This window comes from Chinchilla lanigera, unplaced genomic scaffold, assembly GCF_000276665.1.
Source record: "Chinchilla lanigera isolate Chin_1 unplaced genomic scaffold, ChiLan1.0 scaffold00069, whole genome shotgun sequence".
In the NCBI taxonomy this organism is placed as follows: Eukaryota; Metazoa; Chordata; class Mammalia; order Rodentia; family Chinchillidae; genus Chinchilla; species Chinchilla lanigera.
Window position 1 is genome coordinate 11,538,411 of NW_004955470.1, and position 4,528 is coordinate 11,542,938.

The 4,528-nt window shown below is 47.3% G+C and overlaps 1 long non-coding RNA gene across 1 annotated transcript; it reads left to right on the top strand.

Annotated features, from left to right (window-relative positions):
• Window positions 1-316: 316 nt before the first annotated feature.
• Window positions 317-4,039, top strand: LOC106150287. The gene is made up of 3 exons (XR_001237008.1): window positions 317-375; window positions 3,259-3,378; window positions 3,512-4,039. It is a non-coding gene; the product is annotated as an uncharacterized LOC106150287 (long non-coding RNA).
• Window positions 4,040-4,528: the final 489 nt, after the last annotated feature.

The window sequence follows — 4,528 nt, forward strand, 5'->3', positions numbered from 1 at the left end:
CTCCATGAGCTTGTGCACAAGGATCTGTACTTTCCCGGGAGTGTGGGAATAACTGTTCTATGGTTTGCCACCAGGTCAGAATGTGTTTGTGGAACAAATAAATTTGTGATCCCCCCTGGAACCCTCACTGGGCCCAGCAGGGATGGAGCATCACACAGCTGTCCCATGAGACACCACGCAGCCCTGCTGTATCATTGAACACCTACCTTCTGGATAACTCACGTCTTCCCGGTGTTCCTAGGGTCTTCTCTTCCTACCACGTCGACATCTCTACCCCACATGCGGCAAGCGGGTCTGCTTCCTGATTCCACAGTTCTACTCCTGTTAAGGAACGAAAAGCTTCAGTCAACAAATCCAAACCATAAAAAGTCCTATGTAAGTTAAAGGTCATCCATCACTGTCCAGCTAGGAGATGGGGCCGCAGGAGGCCCCCAAGAGTTGGAAGGACCAGGCTCAGGCATGGTGGGACGTGTCTGCTGGGAAGAGGCAGGTGTGTGAGGGCGCTGGAGTTGGCCTTGATGCTGACCACTGCAGGGCTGCATGGCCTTCTGGTGCTCACGGGAGTGGAGTGCAAAGGCAGGCTCGGTGCCCAGCCTGGTCCCTGATGACCAGCACGTCCCCCAGCATTCAGGGCCAGGGGCCACACCCATACCCCACGCCCCATGCCATTACAGCTGCTGAGGCTGCAGGAGGCGAGACGCTGCTTGATAGGGCAGCTGATGCTCTTCTCACTTTGGCCATGGTCACCAGAAAGAGAAAAGCAAAGCATGAAGGTCCTAGTGGACGACTTCCAGGAGAACAAAGGGATCTGTGCCCTCGGGGATGGCTGCGTTGCCGTCTGTCCTCCACCAAGCGTTACCTGCCCTCCCTCCTTCTGTGCCTCCGAAGGAGTTCACTCATACTTTTTTAACAACAACGATGCTCAGACCAAGTTTTTCATTGAAGGACAAACTTGAGTGATGGAGACCACTACAAGGCAGACCTGAGCAGGACTTAAATTATTCAGTTGGCTTTTCATGTTCACTTGTGAGTCTGTCCAAGGCTGAGGCTCCTTGTCTGGAAATGGCGGGCTCATAGTAAGTGAACCTCTGTGAGTCACTGATCCCTGCTAGAACCCACAGTGGTGGATGAAGCCAGAAAGCCTCAAAGGATAAGACAGGATCACAGCTAAGGACACCTGGGTCAGATCTCAACGGGATAAACACTATAGCCTTAGCATCTCACTCTTGAGAGGATTAACTTAATACCCTACTTAAAGAAGTCCTCGAGAGTTTCCACCCTCCTTGTGTATTCCCCTCCTTTCTTCTGATAACCAAATAAATAAGGGTGACCCAGAGAAGGTCTTGGTCTTAGCCCTGAGAGAATCTTGAATTCTGTGAGAGGGCTTTGATCCTTCATTCCATTTGCCTCTTTTTATTCAGGCTTTGCAGTACACTCATTCAGGAGATTGAGGACCTGATCAGCCCACAATAGCTAAGGGATATTATTAACCCGATACCTGGGCAAGTCCCCAGCACAGAGATTCATCTCTGCAAACCAGAAAGGCAACGTTTGCCGGAATCTCTGTGTCCTGTGTGTCCCGTTGAAGGACAAGAGCATGTTAGTCACTTTTCAGCTTCACTGGTGGTGTACAGGAACATGAAGGAAACTCAGATGTCAGTCAAGCACCTTCGAGGCTGTAGGGGTCTGAGTGCTCATTGTGTTCCTCCTGCCTTCAGCAGTCTTCTGCCACACCAGCATTCCCTCTACCTAGCAATGAAAGCATCAGAGAAATCACAGACTGGAAATATGCTTGAACCCCAAACCAGGGCTCCCAGACTCAGGCTGTCTTTCCTAACCCAAGGCCTTCCTTGCTGCCCACCCCCAGTCCTCTCCAAGTGGGTGTTACACTTATCCTGACACCAGAAAGTCATCACCTTCTGCACCCTGCGCTACTCCCAGAACTGCGCTAGCTCTCTGCTCCCCCGCCCTGTGGCACAAAGGCCAGGAGAGCTCAGGCCTGGCGAGCACAGGGCGAGCAGGCTCCGCCCTGGATGCGGTGGCACCTCTCCCACAGCTGTCGCCTTCAGATGGTATTTTAAGGTAAGAAGAGCTAAGCTGCGGTCAAGGCTGGGTCCCAGGCTCTATCTAAGCAGGTCGGTGTGTAACAGTCCTGTGAAACAGCCGTGCGAGCGCTGTTTGGTGGGTGAAGCAGCTGCCCCAGGCGTTCACTGAGGATCTCAGCCCTGACCCCTCCAGGACAGCCAGGCTCCTCCAGGCTCCGGGGGCCCTCTCCACACACCCTGGATGCTGGGCCTGTGTCTCACCTCACTTCTCCCATGGTGACATGTCCTCATGTCCACTCTGTCTGTCTGTCCATCCACCTGTCCCTCCTTATCCTTTCAGAGCACAAGGTTGTGCTCCAGGCTGCTGCCGCCCAGGCCTCTGCCAGCTGCTCCTGAGCTGAGAGGCTCAGGCCTCCTCCTTCCTTTCTTTCTTTCTTTCTTTCTTTCTTTCTTTCTTTCTTTCTTTCTTCTTTCTTTCTTTCTTTCTTCCTTCCTTCCTTCCTTCCTTTCTTTCTTTCTTCCTTCCTTCCTTTCTTTCTTTCTTTCTTCCTTCCTTTCTTTCTTTCTTTCTTCTTTCTTTCTTTCTGCCTTCCTTCTTTCCTTCCTTCCTTTCTTTTCTCTTTCTCTGTTGTTTTTTCCACTTCTATTACTCTATTTTGTACATTTTCATTTTATTATTAGTGCCTATTAATTTCACAAAATAGTGAATCTTACTTTCTACCTCTTTCCCTCGTAAACAGGATAGACATCTCTTGCCTAACCTGACAGGTTATCCTGCGTGGCAATACCCTACTTCCCCTCCAGTACAGGCTCGGCCTGGACCCTGGCTCACTGCCACATGACACAATCCAGACATTGCAGAACTAGAATAAACAGCCAGGTGCCTCACTGGGCCCAGCAGGGATGGAGCATCACACAGCTGTCCCATGAGGCACCACGCAGCCCTGCTGCACCACTGAGTCCCTCTCAGCCCTTTACCAGGCTCACGGGACAGCAGATGCCCAGCAAGCCAGGCATCCTCAGAACAATCGCTACCCTTAGCAACACAAGACTGTCCAGAGTTAAATTTCATTTCAGGCAACATAGCAAACATGGTATCATGGAAAATCCTGTTCCTATAGAACACTCAGAAATGTGGGAACAGTTAACAGAACACAACGCAAAAGTTTTAAATTTGGAGCCAAACTAATAAGAAATTAAATTCAATCTCCAGGATCTAAAAATATGAAAAGAATGGGCAGATGGAATTCTTCAAGAGACAATAAACCTGCAAGCACTCCAAGGGTATTTGTAGTTTGTGAACTCACGTTGGATTTTACCAATCACAGTAAGGGTAAGTAAAGGCAAGACTAACAATCAAAATATCTGCATGTAGTTTGTACCTCAAAGGCCAGAAGCTTCCATGATCAGGTAAGAGTCAGCAAAGTTTCAACTCACTGTGAGAGAGACTTCTGTTCTGTTCTCAGGACCCCACAACACGGCTCTGGCTCAGAGTTGGTTGAAGCTTGTATTCGACTCACATCTTCTGGCTGGGCTGGGAAGCAAAGTTGAACAACACAGGGGGTGGGCTGAGAGAGGCACAGTGACCAGCACAGCACTGTCCTTGGAGCTTGACCAGAACAAGTTTCCTGTGCAAAATTACGAAGTACCATGAACAACCAAGGACCAGAAGAACAGGGGCAGAAAGAACCTCCCAAAGAGGTCAAAAATGATCTGTCTGTATGAGATCATTACACACAAAACAAAAATGAATGTGAACAAAATTTACAAGGGATAAGCCAGAGAACTGATAATGTACCCAAAAGTAAAACACTATCCAAGAAGAGCAGGTAGGTTTTCTGAACATGAAGACAATGTAATAAGTAAAACCTAAAACACCAGTGAAGTGAATTCCACAGCAGACTATACACTGAGGGTAGGAGAAACAGCAATTCTCTTAAAGGATAAACACATATTTGAAAGTTAGAGAAATTAAATGTGTGTATACAGTAATGTGCCTGCATATATACATGTTTATATATGAAGGTGAAGCCAGGCAATATGGTGGATAGGATGATAAGGCGGGATATATGTTCCAGAAGAAAAAAGATTAAATGTGGAAGTTAAACTTTTTTTAAAGTATTAGTGACACAGTATAAATTTGTGAATTTTGTAAGCAATATTTATGATGTAATTCTATCCCAGCCTCAAAACATTTAAAATGAACACTGTATGTGGAAAAAAGAAAAGGGTTAGTGAGCATTCCCAAATTTGGAGAAAGTCTCCAAACCTTAAATTAATAACAGCAATAGTCCTACAAAATTAAGTTAAAGGAAAAGGTTAGCATAGCACAATAAAACTGCTCAAAATATTATACACTACACTCATGTACTAATAAAATAAAATAAAAACAAGGGGAAAGGAAGAGAAGCTGCCCATGAGCGCAGACACAGCACACCGGAAGGAGAACACTGAGACCAGAAGCTGATTTCTTGAACTCGCAG